Genomic DNA, 16,846 nt, shown 5'->3' with positions numbered 1-16,846 from the left:
CTAGTAACTTTTTGTTTTAAAGTTGGCTCCCTGAAGTTACTAGATGAATGTAGCGGAAGAGGATTTTAATACGTATGTTTACGTAAATATTCCTTTTTCTTTCAAATCCATTTTTCATTAAGTTTATTTTTCCTGATTCAACACCAACTTTTTATGCCAAATATTAATCAATCTGGATGAAATTTTTACTGCAAATTTTTATGAGTTAGCTGCATGTTTATATCCATTTATTCTATAAGAAATGCTGCTAGTTTATTTTATTAATATTTTTATCATGAATTATAGACAAAATAAGATTGTTTAAATTTCAAAAAAATATTTGAAAGTGGATAAATGACATATTTCTTAAAATGAATGCATAGAAGTGTTTTTTTTCTTATGAATGTAACCGAAAAAAGGAAGCTTAAAAACTGAGATCTACTAAAAACTTGGATTTGGAAATATTTCTGAAAAAAAAAATCAAAATCAAAAGCCAAAAACATTTGGAAGTTCAAAAATTTGGATTTCGTTAGTCCTTTACATAGTAAACATGCTCTCAAAATTTGGTTGAAAAAACAATGATTAGGAAAGAAAATGTATTTTTAGTGGAGTGTCCCCAGTAATTAATTGCATTTTTATAATTATTGTACTCTGAGAAGGTAGAAAAACATTTTAGACGCATAAAATCCTGTCTAAAGTTGTACTAAAACTGTATTTTAGTGCCTACTTTGGCACCTAAAAGTTGGTTTTTAGACCTAAAAATTGGAGGTCTACTCAACACCGAGAACACATAAATCAAAGACAAAAAACAAAAGACGCATTACCAAAGATAAAAGTTAAGGAAATCAATTCTCATTCTTAATATTCACATTCATATTGTTACTTAATAGGCCTAATTATATTATTATAATATAGGCAGGAATTCGATCCCACAACCACTTAAGTTGCGCGACCCAGCCGCTGCACACGCCATGATTATTTTCGCACTAACGTGTGTGTCGTCCAAATGTCGGGATAAATTGCAATTCTAGGATGACCGACAGAATGCAGAGTGAATAATTTCTGAAAACTGGAAACTTAGCACCAGCCACGGGTTAATTACCGCATTCCACAACGATGCACGGGGCTATTTTTAGAGCAATTTCTCTCACTGCAGACACGGGCTCCAGATATCACATATCAAGCAGCGCACATCGTGTGTTGTCACATCGCTTGCAATTGGTCTTGGCACCCGCTCCCCCCAGTTAATTGTCACTTGTACTTGCCAAGTAAACTTGATCTGAGAATTAAAAATCGGTGCAGTCGGTGTGCCACGAACACCCTCGATTCAGCGATTCCTCACTCCTTCACAATCTTCGTCTGGGCAGGGTTGCCAGATTGGCCGATATTTCGCCGTTTGGACTACATAAACAAATATTTTGCGACTAACGCCATTTGGGTGACTTTAGCCAGGAATTTTTGCGAAATTTGGGTTACATAGGAAAATCATTTAATGGTTTATTAATTTCATTTTATTGAGTAGTCCTTTGCTGATACATCGCTAATCCAATCCAATGATTTTTTATTTTTATTTTATTGATTTATTTTGCTAATAATTGTAACATAAAATATAATATTTACAGAAAAACTTTAGCTCGCCCCTGAAAGAGTAGAACTCGTGCTCAGGGGCGGATTCCTGAATTGAAATTAAGAAGTATATAAAACAATTATGTCTACTACGCAATAAGAATATATAAATTTAAATTTAAAATTTTTCATTATTTATAAAATCCATACATAACTTTTTAAATTTAATACTAGAACTACTAGAATTCACAAGATTAGAATATTTAAATATAAATTTGTTACATATTCTTGGGCCTAAATTACTACTATGTTTAAATACTGTAGCAGTGTTGCATTTTGGTTTAAAGAATGTATTATTATTATTCAATGCAGTGGCACTTGACTAGAGTCATTGGCCGTACAATGGCGATAAAAACTAAAAGGAAAGAAAACGAAATAAAGTGAACAATGTCCAAGGAAACTATGAAGGAGTGGATGTCACCACTGCTGCAGGTTCAAAGAATGTTAAAGAATTCATACCTTCTGTTTCATAACTATACGACTACATTTCAAAATTATTTCGATTTTTTATGTATGAATTTTATTAATACAATATAATAAATTTGTCTTATTCTAAGAACATTAAAGTCTAAAAAACAATTTTCGAGATGGAAAATCAATAGGTTTATGAAGACATATTTTAATTATTCTTTTCTGTAATAAATAAAGTGGATTAAAATTGGATTTAAATAAGCTGCCCCATCCTATAATTCCTTACATAATTATCGATTGAAATAAAGTTAAGTATATTGTGCGTAATAAACTTATTGACAAGTAATTCCTCAATAAAACAAAATAATATATTATTTTGTGCGAGATCGTGCGTATTTGCTGTTTTCCGCACAGAACCAATACGCGGTAAGTGTGAAATACCACATTCAGTATTCCCAACGTAACACACATAACAATTTCCCTCTTCTTACCGCTTAAGCGCGACATTCATTTTACTGCTTTAGGCTTTTAACATATTATTTTTAGAGACGTTTAACATAGTAATAATTATAAATTGGAAACTTACCACTGCAATTTCACCTAAATTGCAATGTTAATTATTGTTTTTAAATATTTGCAAAAATTAAGTAAAGTCTACTACTCCACGAAACTTATTGCATTCCTGATACAAGTAACATTAAGGAAGCCGTGAAAAAATCAACAAGATTCCAGATGCCGATGTTATTACTGCAATATGTTATATAAATAATATTGTTAAAATATTAAAATGAAAAATAAATCATTACATAACCTTACCGTTTGTTTTAAGTTCGCATTTATAGACTGGGGGGGGGGGGGAAGACAGACGTATATCACGGCCTGCTGGAGTATAGTAAACACAGAAAACATTTTACAGCAACAATGTTGAAGAAAGATATTCTGGTGTTCCGAAGTTGGCGTCATTAAACAGAAGCCAACATGGAGATTTCATTGCAACTAATTAGAAATTCGTCTTTCAGGTATGTAATAAACGATCTTCGCACAAAATAATGTACGATACACGAGCGGTATGTTTGTTTTCATGTTCTCGGAAATTAAAAAAGCTCAACTACGTTTCGCTTCTTCAATTTTTTCTTCGACCATGAAAACGTCAACATACCGCTCTTGTAACGTATATTACTATTACGTAATTTATTACAAAGGTGATTAATGTGTTGGTTCCATTTTAAATGACTGTCGAAAATTATGCCTAAATATTTAACTTCAGAGGACTCCTTAATAATCGGACATTTACACTGTATAAGTCAACAATTAGAGTTATGTAATTTAATACTTAATATAGATGTGGGAGGTTTGTTACATTTTTCATATAACGAGAATGAAATAATTTGGTTTTATTTTCGTTATTTCGTTTATTTGACATGAAAATATTTGACTTATCATTGTTAACAAGCCTGAATTTGTTCTTTTTTATACAAGAAAACTTTATTATATAAAATATTCATTACAGTTTTCAGATACAAGCATTTTCATTTTCACTTTTCCTTTAAAAATCACAATTCTAGTTTGCATACAAAAGTGAATGACAATAATATAAATTAGGGCACTGTGAATGAACATGCTCATGTTTTTCTACAGCTTCTAAGTAGCCTACCGGTGTAGATGGCAGAAAATGGACCATTTTGGAGTATGTTCTGACCAAACACCACAGGATTATCGTATTTAAAAATAATATAATTACGCCTATATTATCTTATTTCAATTAATTACTTACTCATTTATTATTCACGAAGTAGCATTATTAAAACATCACGCGAGTTCTAATTTCTTTGGATAATTCACTCGCGTTACGTTCTTGCGAATTATTCACAAGATGACAACTCTTGTGATATTATCTATGACAATATCTTCGGTTCAAGAGAACCGATGTCCTCTTTATGAGTCACTGACCTTAATACTGTAATGTAAGTGGTTTACCTTCACGGAATTTGCCAAAGTATCTTGTGAATCCCGTTAGAAATCATTTTGTTACGTAAGTTTAAAGAGTGTAAAGATGTGTAACTGACAATCTAACAGCAGTAGCATGGAATTGGCTTTTCTCTTTACTATATAAGATCTAATTTATAATTTAATGGTTTGTTAACATTTACAGAGTATTTTCTCCACGCTTCTCTGAAAAAGTACGAGTGATTTGTTTTAAGTTTGGTCCAAATCGTCCTATTTTTATATTTTAGTCTTGCTACATTGCATTGTATTCTTGTTTTATTTCGGAATATGTATTATATGACTTTCTCGTGTTATCGTACCTGGTTTACATGTTTCGACCTGTTATTGGTCTTCTTCAGAACTGGTCGTTGCTGGTCTTGGCGCCTATTATTTTATTTCCTGTGGGGGTGTGCTTGTATAGTGTAATGAGGAGTCAAAGAGTGTGTGTCCTGAAATTGAGTTGTGTGTTGAGAATTTCATTAGGGTGTATTTTTGTGTGTCTGTATATTTCATATTGTCCTTCACACATCCAACCAAAAAGCCAGAAACTAAACACACTAGAATAATATGAAATATACAGACACACAAAAACACACCCTAATGAAATTCTCAACACACAACTCAATTTCAGAACACACACACTCTTTGACTCCACATTACACTACACAAACACACCCCCACAGGAAACAAAACAAGAGGCGCCAAGACCAGTAACGACCAGTTCTGAAGAAGACCAATAACAGGTCGAAACATGTAAACTAGGTACGATAGAATTTAACACGAGAAAGTCATATAATACATATTCCGAAGTGATACAGTGTTAAAAGTTGCGTAATCAATATGTATTTTATTATTATTATTATTATTATTATTATTATTATTATTATTATTATTATTATTATTATTGTGCTAAGAAATCACGGAAAGAAAAGATAAGAAACACTAGGCCTACTATTCGAGAAATAGAGGTTAAAAAATCAATTTGCATAATATTGAAGAGAAAATACTTCAATGGTTGAGCACATAAAAAGAATGCATACGGATAGAATAGGCCTACCAAGCAAAAATAATGAAATGGTAAGCGGAGAAACTGCTTAGGAGGGGAAGACCAAAAGAGAATTGGACGGATGGAGTACAACGGAATATGCCTAAGTATCGTGGTAAATGTAACTGAAGAGGACTGTTGAAACAGAAATTTATGGAGGTATAGAATTAAAAGTTCTGTGTGAAATAAAACCACTGTATTGTGAAGAAATCTAAAATAAGAAAAAAATACATTACTCCAATATTTATCCTAAATTTAAATCCAAAAAAATGATATTAAGTAGAATGAAGACCTCAAACGATAAATTACTCAGGCCTAAATGAAATCTAATAATACGGAACAAAGTGAATACGCTTAAAACGTTGACCTGATGAACTTGAAACCTCTATTGTCTTAAAATACAATATAACTTCATGACTGATAAGACAATGGTTATCTTGATCTTGATGTATTTTGGGATTTAAATTCCGCTACTTCATTAGAAATTGGATCGATGAGCATTATCTTCAGCAGACAAAGCAACTCGTACAGATTACTTACTTTTTCAAGTGGTTTATGTTCCTTATCACATTTACCACTCGGTTCATAAGATAATGTATACTTAGAGCAATGCGCAGACAGAAGGATTCATTGACAGAAACTAAAAAAAAAAATTTAAATTTATTAGAATTGTATAGATATTTGACAAAACTGGTTTTGACAAATTAACAGAGAATTGATATGCCAAAGAAAACGAAATGACGCGCTTTCTTCACCAGACAACTATAATATGCTTTATCTTATTATCTTCATAATCCTAGAATATGTCTAGCTCTCAAAGTTCCTGGCCATGTAGGACTTATTTAAAACCTATTTACATACGCATATTTACGGTACAGACAATAATACAAATTAAATTTTACGTCATTTTCGGGTATGTGCGCAGTTGCTAGGAAGCTCTGTTTCACAATTCTGTTGTCATATGGTTTATGGAAGAACTTCCAGACACTTTTGTAGCGAATATGGTAAATTCTCAGTTGAATCAATATTTAGTGGTATGGTTATTGCAACAACAACAACAACGGTAGGTAGGTAGGTAGGTAGGTAGGTAGGTAGGTAGGTAGGTAGGTAGGTAGGTAGGTAGGTAGGTAGGTAGGTAGGTAGGTAGGTAGGTAGGTAGGTAGGTAGGTAGGTAGGTAGGTAGGTAGGTAGGTAGGTAGATAGATAGATAGATAGATAGATAGATAGATAGATAGATAGATAGATAGATAGATAGATAGATAGATAGATAGATAGATAGATAGATAGATAGATAGATAGATAGATAGATAGATAGATAGATAGATAGATAGATAGATAGATAGATAGATAGATAGATAGATAGATAATTTAATCAAGCTAAAGACATGTGAATGTATAGCATCGTCATTAAATAATATTAAAAATTAATAATATAAAATTCAACAACACTGTTAATGGGTTATATTTATCAATTTCGTCTTGATAGTTATCCTAAAAGTAGGAATAGACATACTTCTCATATTAAAAGAGTCTGTATTGCCCCATGACAAGAATCCATAATTTAGATGACTATGAATATATCCATAATAGGCCGTGATTATTAAATAATAATAATAATAATAATAATAATAATAATAATAATAATAATAATAATAATAATAGTTACTATTAAAACTATGACGGAATCAAACATTTCTTAACTTGAATGTAAGGCTTGCATGTTTTGTGTCGAGATATATAGATAAAAAAACAAATGATATAATCGATAAAAAAAAGAAAGGGGAAAAAACCATCGAATAACAAATGAATCCTCATTACCTCTTTCCTCCTTTACAAGTAATGAATATATTGCTATCAAACCCTCGAAGAACCCAATGTTGAGTTCTGGCGAGCGATACGGGATATCCGTCACAGAGAGACTGTCAGTGCAGGCAGTGGCGGCTTTTGACCTTAGGACCAGGTGGGGCATAAAATATATATTAAAAAATGTACTAATCAAGAGATAAACAAACTCATCTATAACTTCAGATTTTGGAGGGCTACTCCTTTGCTAACAGCTGATGAATGTCTTTTATTGGGAAATTAACAAGTCAGAAGTTCCCAGTGGCACGATGACACCCACAACACGGCTGATGACTCCTACTCGCTGTTAATAGCTTATTATCATCGCAAGGAACTTAATGGTTTAATAACCATTATTCCACAAACTATTAGTTGCGACCAATGAAAGAACATGTCTGTCTGTGTCTGTGTCCCGCTCCGTGGCGTCGTGCTCTAAGACATCCTGCCTAGGACTCGCGTTACGGAATGCGCGCTGGTTCGAGTCCTCGTGGGGGAAGAAAATTTCTCATGAAATTTTGGCCAGTGTCTGGGACCGGTGTCAATCCAGCATCATGGTGCACTTTGGGGAGCTACGATTGGTAGCGAAATCCGGTTGCGAAAACCAGCTATAACGGCTGGGGGGATCATCGTGCTAACCACACGATACCTCCATTCTCGTTGGATGATCGTCCACCTCTGCTTCGTCATGTGAACGTGCGTCCAGCAGCCGGCTAGTTGGTCTGGGCCCTTTAAGGGCTGTGGCGCCACGGATGATGATGATGATGATGATGATGATTATTATTATTATTATTATTATTATTATTATTATTACAGATAATTTGACGAGCAGGCTTACTTGGTTTTATTTTTTGTGGCAATATATTAATCATTATACATGGTGATTCACGAGAATTTACCGTCCCTTACGGAGCTTATTTCCGAAGACATTCTGAGAAAAAAATATCATATAAACATTTATTTATACTAATCTCAATATCTTCACAATTACACTAATTTGAAGTTGTTTGTAAAATACCATTATTCTTGAGTTTTAAGGGTAAAAAAATATTACAGATAAAGAATGAACTATTCGGGATTTCATTTGTTTAATTAGCTAGTATTCTGAAACTAAAAATGTGTTGTGAATTCCATAGTTGCTTTGTACAGATTTTTTTTTCCGATTTTTAACTACAAGATTACATTTTCTTACGCATTTATGACAACAATTGTTACAAATCACGCCACTCTTGTAAATTCTTTAAGACTGTGCACTGTGATGTATAATTAAACTGTAAAGAATCAAGTTCCTAAAGTCGTATGATTTGTAACAATTTTTGTGATAAGTGCGTAAGAATGATGTCATTTTTAGTTAAAAATTGAAAAGTAAAATCTGTACATAGCAATTGACAACACATTTTTAGCTTCAGAACACTAGCCAATTAAAGAAATGACATTTCTGAATAGTTCATTCTCTATTTGTAATATTTTTTTACCCGTAAAACTAAAGAAAAAAAAAGGTAGTTTACTAACAACTTAAAATTAATGTAACTTTGAAAATATTGCGATTAGGACAAATGTTTATATAACATTTTTTTGCTCAGAATGTCTTCGGAAATAAGCTCCGTAAGTGACGGTATCGGGAATCACCCTGTATATGTGTAATACAATTATTTTTTATGTATAAAACCTTAAAATTGCTATATATAAGATTTGTTTAATAATCTAAATGCTTATATAAATAAATTTCCATTATTCTCTTGTGGAATTGATTCAGGGGGAACAGGACAGATTTCGTTATACCTTCCCAACCTATTATTCCATAGTAGCCTACTGTATAACGCGATTGGATTAAGGCTAAATAAATAAACCGCATTATATTACATGTCAGAAGGCATCGCAGCTGATAAAATATACATGTGTGTGCTACATTTGATTTCACTGGTATTATCAGCAATAAGTGCTAGTTTATTTCATTAAACTAATCATTCATTAGCTTCAACATTGTACGAGCATGCAACCATTTTCGTCATACCTATTAATTTTTACATGTACTATGAAATAAATAACGTGGCAAAGACTTCTGAGATAGTCTTCTACAATAATTATTGCAATTTTGCGTAACTGACAAATGGGTGAACTCTATTCGGGTGCAAGAGCGACAAGGTCAGTTTACGATAAGAGCCATAGACGAGTAATACTGAAGTACTCGTATAATGTACGCGTGCATCATAACTGATGATGTAATGTCTTTAAAATAATCCACACGTTCTTAATCGGCTGTTCCTCGTCTACGATATGCTTGTGTAGGCAATTAATATAAAAGTGACGTTTAATCCAACATAAATCAATACACCAGTTCATAGTACTAATTTAAAGTTTAAATAAAAAACAGATGGATCGAAATAAGGAAACTGTATTAATATGAATGGTATCTTAACAGTGGGAAATTTAGGTTTACATGCGTTGCCATAGCGATATCAAATGACATGCGCAAAACAAGAATTGAATAGGAAACTTTATCAATATGAATGGTATCTTAACAGTGGGGAATTTTTCATTTTTTGAATAACGTGGCTCTCAAGTGGTGTCCTTCACTATCAATGCATTGTTGAATGCGACTTCGGAAATTCTGCATCACTCTAACTAGCATTTCTTGAGGAATAAGACCAATTTCTTCCTGTATTGCATTTCTTAGGTCTGGCAAAGACCTCGGCCGATGTTTGAACACCTCGGCCTTAAGTTGTCCCCATAGAAAAAAATCGCAGGGTGCAAGGTCTGGTGATCGTGCTGGCCAGGGAGCGTCGCCACGCGAAGAAATTAAGCGTCCGGGAAACATCTGTCTCAGGACTTGGAGAGAAATCAGAGCTGTGTGAGAGGGGGCTCCGTGCTGCTGAAACCATACCTGGTCAATCTGCAGCGCATTGAGTCTTGGTGGCAAAAAATTGTTGATCATAAAAGAGTACCGCTGAGAGTTCACTGTCACAGTAGCACCATCCTCTTCAAAAAAGTAAGGACGGAGTATCCCGACTCTTGCAACCGCGCACCATACAGTAACACGGTCGTTATGTAGAGGTTTTTCATGAAGTTCACGAGGGTTTTGTCCACTCCAATATCGGAAATTTTGATGATTCACGCATGTAAACCTAAATTTCCCACTGTTTAGATACCACTCATATTAATACAGTTTCCTTATTTTGATCCATATGTTCTTTATTTAAATTTTAAATTAGGGAGGATGTTTTACCGCACCCTTTATTAGAACAGCTATTAATACAGAATATGTTAAAATTGTGTTAACACTTACATAGAATATATTTTACTCTGTAAGAAAAGTTTCAAAGACATTTTTTCTCTAAACTGGAGAATTAGTTACGGTAGCTTTCAATAGTGCCGTTACGGTTATGACCAAATAGAACTAAATACACAATGTCGCCAACATAAGAGCACGACGTTGGCCTGTGGCGTCGTTAGGAGAAATTTATTTATTTTTCTCTCTCTACCTCCTTCGTTCTGAACATTACTGAGAGATAGCACCGCATTAGCGACAAGGTTAGGTAGCGTTTGATGAGCAGATACATACGTATACAGTGTATTTAGTCACGGACAGTGATAAGGGTTATTAATACTTTGAAATAGGCCCATACACTCGTTAGGATTATGTTCTTCTTTAAAAGTATTTTGAAATACAGTAGAGCATCGATTTTCCTCATACCGATCAACCGAAATATCGGTTAACCGAAAGCGTTCCAGTTGACAAATTCGAATTTGCGCACGCGTCATGTAGAAGTTTCGCTAGCACTGTTTGCGAGATTTAGCGGCAGAAAAACGAGTCTCAACTCTGAAGGGGGAAAAAAAAGTTTGGACTTCTTTTTTCTAAACTGTAGGCCTCTTTCAATGGCCGTTTTGAACTTGTCAAACTAGGCTAGTCGGTTTTCTGTGTTATTTGTAAGACGTGTGATACAAAATAATTATATATTATATGTACAGTTTTGTGTTTAACATCAGTATTTCTTTGTTTCATACTGCTTCTATGACACCGGTTCGTCCACACCTGTGGAGTAACGGTCAGCGCGTCTGGCCGCGAAACCAGGTGGCCCCGGTTCGAATCCCGGTCGGGGCAAGTTACCTAGTTGAGGTTTTTTCCGGGGGTTTCCCTCAACCCAATACGAGCAAATGCTGGGAAACTTTCGGTGCTGGACTCCAGACTCATTTCACCGGCATTATCACCTTCATATCATTCAGACGCTAAATAACCTAGATGTTGATACAGCGTCGTAAAATAACCAAATAAAATAAAATGACACCGGTTCAATTTGTTTTCGTAAATGATCGGTTATCCGAAAAATCAGTTATCCGAAAACCCCCCGTCCCTAATTGTTTCGGATAATCGATGCTCTACTATATATTCTAATTAGAATTATGTTATTCCTTATCAATATTTTAAAATACATTGAAGTTAGCATTAGATACTATTATTTTTCTTATTAACTAAGAATCTTGTGTTCGAATATGTTCTATTCTTCCCCAGTGTGTATTTGCGTAAATATTGCGAGTAGATTACGTGGCTTAGACGAGGGGGTAGCTAAATGACATGAGGTTGTGAAATATGACAAGGTTAAAGAGGGTTTGATGACAGGATAAGTGACGAAAACGTATTGCAAGACGAATTCCTTGATTCAAACACAACGGACATTTCGAAGAGGATTCGGCATGCGCAATGTTCCAATTTTATCGATGGCAAGAAAGCTGGAAACAACTGGCTCGCTCCTCAGCGAGACTGGAAAACAAACCTGCAATAAGTCAAGATTGTGTTGATGATGTTCGAGGAAGTTTATTGAACTCACCAAAGAAATCATTGCGTCGATTTAGCCAGGAGACAGACAGCGTAACATGTCATGAAACTTATAGTCAGCTTCTTCGGTGATCGCCTAATCTCAAAAAAAATCTGTGGTCCCCAAGATCACCTGGCTTAACCTCTCAGGATTTCTTCTTATGGGGCTAACTTAAGGACAGAGTGTACAAGAATAGACCGCGGACACTTGCTGAGCTCCGTGAGGCCATTAGGAATGAAATAGCAACATTGACGAGGATACACTTCGGAAAACGTTACGGAATAGGGTGTGAAGAGTACAGTTGTGTATGGATGCAGGTGGAAGACATTTTCAACATTTACTGTGAGGAATATCCCACAGATACTCTGTAATTCAGATATAGACTATTATGCAACTGATTAGAAGGCTTAAAGGATAATCTTTACTGGATCATGAACTTGATGAAGAAATATAGAAAGAATTGAGCATGAATAATGCTGTAAACAGAATAACAAGAATGTAAAATAAGATAATTATTTTCATACAAACTACAGACCAGAGTGGAAGAGTCATAGGTCGGCTATAATAATGATAAAGGGACCACCACTTCTAACATAAACCTTGAAGTCGGTATAGGTCTAAAATCTAAAGTCATGTTGGTGGTAGCAGCAGCTCTGTGTATGTGTGTGTGTGTATTTATTCACACTGCAAATGGGTAAATACCCGGTGGCAGTGGTACCTAATTGTACTCAATAATAATAAACACAATTAATAACAAATTAATAATAATATGAATAACAATTAATACAAAAAATACTCACAAATGGCTTTTAAGGAACCCGCAAGTTCATTGCCGCCCTCACATAAGCCCGCCATCGGTCCCTATCCTGTGCAAGATTAATCCAGTCTATCATCATATTCCACTTTTGTATGGATTCGTAACAAGCTGTTTTTTACGGTGATGGGTTGTTAGCCCTTCGCCCAATCTCCAAGTTGGAGGACCACCCCTTATCGGCTGTCCACGACTGCTTAGTCAATATATTCGCAGTTACTCTCTATGAATAATAATAATAATAATAATAATAATAATAATAATAATAACAATAGTATAATAATATTAACAAGGATCATTCTAAACTAAATGAAGCAGGATCACTTAAAATAACATTTAAAGTAAATATAATTTGTATCTTAACCCTAAGTTCAAACTAAAACCCACTAGTATGATATGTTCATACCTGCACAAGTACCTTTCAGCACTACACTCATTTCGCTGACAACTCACTCACTGCAATGGAACTACGACACATTTCACTGTTCAAATACTTTGCACTGCCACTGACACAAACACGCTTCACTGACACAACACACTTCACACTTCACTGACACAACACACTTCGCACTTCACTGATACAACAGTAGCAGTAGCAGTAGCAGTAGTACAAACATGATTTTCATGTACTATCATATTACCAACTATGCACAATGTAGAAACACTAAAAAATATGCACTACCAAAATTTCAAATTAGGTTACATTTTATTTTCGAATGGCACAATGTACTACTAACAGTCTTTCAAAATTTTCAGCAGTCGAGTCCATGCGTTTATCTGTAAAATGTTTTTTGTACATAAAAATGATTTTCTATGTCATAAGAGGTGGTAGGTGTAAATTTAATTGATGAAATTTGAGACAAAGTGAGACCAAATTCTGCGTCTTCAACATTTCCACCATAAATCACTTTATTTTTACTGAACGCATGTTCATAACCGGGATTTTCATTAATGGCTCCGTCCAGTTTCTTTTGCTGACGTACTCTTATCCACATAGGCAGAACCTAAATACTTCTGAACGTCTTCAATAATTCCAAGGGAATCGACGAATGATAGACCCGCAGCCTGCAACTAGAGTCTTGTGTTCGGTTACCTAGAGCCTCCAAGCAACCCGCAACAGTGGAGGTAAGTATGGTGTATAGCCTGGTTGAATTTTACAAGACTGAACTTTAGCAATAATATCCACGACTACACAGGCTGGCTGTGAAAATGATTGCTATATTTGGCTCATCATTTATATTTGTGAGCAACTGTTTTCTATAATCAACTTTAATAAAGGCAGACATCGAACATCTGTAACTGATGTTTCATTACGATCAGTAGGCTACTGTTCCTTTCAGCTGCCAACAGTATAAAACCTCGTTTTGATGTACTGATAAATAAAAATATAACAAAGTGATATTGTACATTTAAGTAGCTATAGAATTTCTATTATTTCTGTAAAATAAATATTTCTTAATTAATTAATAATAATCCAAGATAGTTTTGCAGACACTGAACGGGAATTCATTTCATGAACACTCGTAATAGTACTTCCTTTCGTGTATATTTTGTACGAGATCACCCCTTCTTCCAGTCCACCCTTATACAGAGCGCAGCTATTATTCTGCATTCCGCTCATGAGCTGTGACAAGCCGCTCGGAGAGCGCAAATCTTGTGCAGACCTGGTGTATAGCTTCACGGCATCCGACGCTATTTAGTTCAGGTCTGCTGTTCAGTGAACATACGAAAACAAAACAAAACTAGGCGGTTGGAAATGAGTGCTCCAATTGAAGAATTTGGCAACGAACACACAATGTATTTTATCAGAAAGGAGAAATTTTTCATTTGTAACACTTAAAATGTTTACAGACACTGATTGTAATGTGTAGACTCGTAACGCACGCACTCCTAACTTGTTTTATTTCTAGTTTGTGCTGACATTTTAATGTTTTTTTTCATTTGTTAATTCAAATTCTTAATTATTAGATCTAAAGTATCAGATGCGTTTTTCTTATTGTGAAAATCAAGAGTAAACAAATTCCAGACGAAGGTAGCCATGACGACTAAAAATGTTTATGTGGCGCCAATATTATTATTCATTGAGTTCAAAAATTTTTAAGAATTCGATATATTTTATGTCACTATGTATAAATATACAAGGCTTTCATTTCAAAACTTCCCAGTCTAAATAACTAATTATTTAAATTAAATTAAATTTAAACAAAAAAACACGTCAATTTAGATATTGAGGGGAAAGTCTGAAACCAGGCTTAATTGCATTTTAGATTTCACCCCCCAACCCCAGCCTCCCCCACTTTGAAATTTCAAGTGGTACCCTTATATTTTTATACTTAAATATGAACGAGTATTCAATTGTTTATACACCTCATTAATTTGTTTTCGCATCTTTTGTTTTCTATCGTCCCTTGGCAACCTGGATTGCTGTGTATATGGAATCCATTTAACGTGAGATGGTATTTTTTGGTGAAAAATGAGTAAATTAAAAAAAAAATCTTTAAAATACTCTGTGATATGTGTGGAATGCATAGCATAACATTTTGTGGGTATTTGTGCCCTTATCGGATGTTGAGTCGCCATTTTTAAACTTCCTGCGTTATGGATTTTTAAATCACTCGCTCACTTTTATTGTTGTTTCCGGTAAATTAAATTTTCAAAAAAAATTTTTTTTTTCTTTAAAATATCCTTTGATATGTGTGGAATGCATTGCATAACATTTTGTGGGTATTTGTGCCCTTATCGGATGTTGAGACGTCATTTTTAAACTTGTGCGCTATGGATTATTAAATCACACGCCCGCTTTCATTTTTTTTGCTACATTGCCAGACAAAAATGGATATAATTTCTGAACTATTAAAGATACGTACATGAAATTTAGAACACACATTCTTTAGACTATTAGGAAACTTTTCTCTGTAACAGAATTTTGTTAATTGATTTCATTTTAAAAATACGTCCGTTTGTTTGCAAGAATGGAAATCAGAAAATTGTTATTAAATTTTAATTGTTTATTTTACAAACGTAGGGACTAATATCAAAATTCTGTTACAGACAGAACAGTTTGTAGAACATGCTTTTGCAAATACATTGCAAAAAATTGTTTGAATCTATCTTTAAAAACGGTTTAGATATATCGGTTTTAGTACAATCCTGCATTGAGTATATATATTTTTTTTTTTTTCAAATTTGGGCCCCCAAATATATATATTTTTTTCAAAATATTTTTATTTGGTTGAGTTGCCACAGCTATGAGCTCTCTACATACAAAAATTAATATTTTACACCAAATAGGAAAAAAGTTTTAAAAAATACCATCCTCTCCCCTTAAGGTAAGCTTCACATGGTTCCTTGAATTCCTCTCGTCCTTTGCGACTACAGTCCGTTTCCGAGCCTTGCATTATTGCAGGTGGTGTTGCAACTTTGTACCATTTTAACACGGTTAATAAAATTACAGCAATACACGTGTTTTATTTATTATCTATAAATTTGCTCTAGTAAAATGTTGTCGCATATTGCAGAGTTCACGCATCGCAACAGCCTACAATCTTGTACAAGTCATGACGTCATGTTATTCTCTTCGTACTCACCTACAAGCGATTATACAGCTCGCCGTGGCCTGATCTCGGTGTAATACGTAGTTCCACCTCTCGAAGCCCCCACACACATTTAGCGCACTACTAGTCCGTATGAACACTGGTTATCGAGTGCTCTTGAAAACTGCGATAGGCTCTCTCTTGACCAAACACGACGGCGAGGGTGGGAGAGTCTATACGTAACCAACCAGGGCTTATAATGATCGTCAGCTAACACGGCGACCATATGGAACTCACTTCTGCGCATACATAATCACGTGACCTGATGAGCCAGTCGGACGTAGTCATTCCACTGACCAAAAAGTTCAAATTAAAGACGAACGCATAAGATGTTTCGTTTCTTCTCTACACTCCCAGGAGGTTACAATATTCGAAGAGCTAATTGAGCGACAAAATTTAAGGAAAATCAATGACAATAGAGTTTTTTCATAATCTACCGGCCACTAAACGGTTAACGCTATAGTGAGGATCACGTAAGAGTAGTTCCTAAAAGTCTAATTTGGCCGTCTCTTCAGTGTTGCCAACTAATACCAGATATCACCAAAGATGGTAAAATCACAATGCTACGTACTGAAGTAAAATAATAATAATAATAATAATAATAATAATAATAATAATAATAATAATAATAATAATAATATAGTGTTAACAATAACGATGTCTTGCTTATTTACCACATATCATCTTTATGTTACGAGGTGTTTCCTAAGTGGTTCAATAATTTATTTATGAAATAGTATAT

At 34.3% G+C, this 16,846-nt stretch overlaps 1 protein-coding gene across 3 annotated transcripts in view; it reads right to left on the bottom strand.

Moving 5' to 3' along the window:
• Nucleotides 1-16,846, bottom strand: part of LOC138702089 (monocarboxylate transporter 9-like) — a 97,998-nt gene that overhangs the window by 75,762 nt on the left and 5,390 nt on the right. The window contains exon 1 of one of the 3 annotated variants that reach the window (XM_069829641.1): nucleotides 16,099-16,235. The exons of 1 other annotated variant lie outside the window; for it this stretch is intronic. The gene's annotated coding sequence lies outside the window, so the exon portion shown is untranslated. Of the gene's footprint in view, nucleotides 1-16,098; nucleotides 16,236-16,846 lie in introns of those variants that run through there. One more of the 3 variants, XM_069829643.1, reaches the window with a different exon arrangement.

This window comes from Periplaneta americana, chromosome 6 (assembly GCF_040183065.1).
Source record: "Periplaneta americana isolate PAMFEO1 chromosome 6, P.americana_PAMFEO1_priV1, whole genome shotgun sequence".
In the NCBI taxonomy this organism is placed as follows: Eukaryota; Metazoa; Arthropoda; class Insecta; order Blattodea; family Blattidae; genus Periplaneta; species Periplaneta americana.
This window is presented reverse-complemented; position numbering and strand designations above follow the sequence as displayed.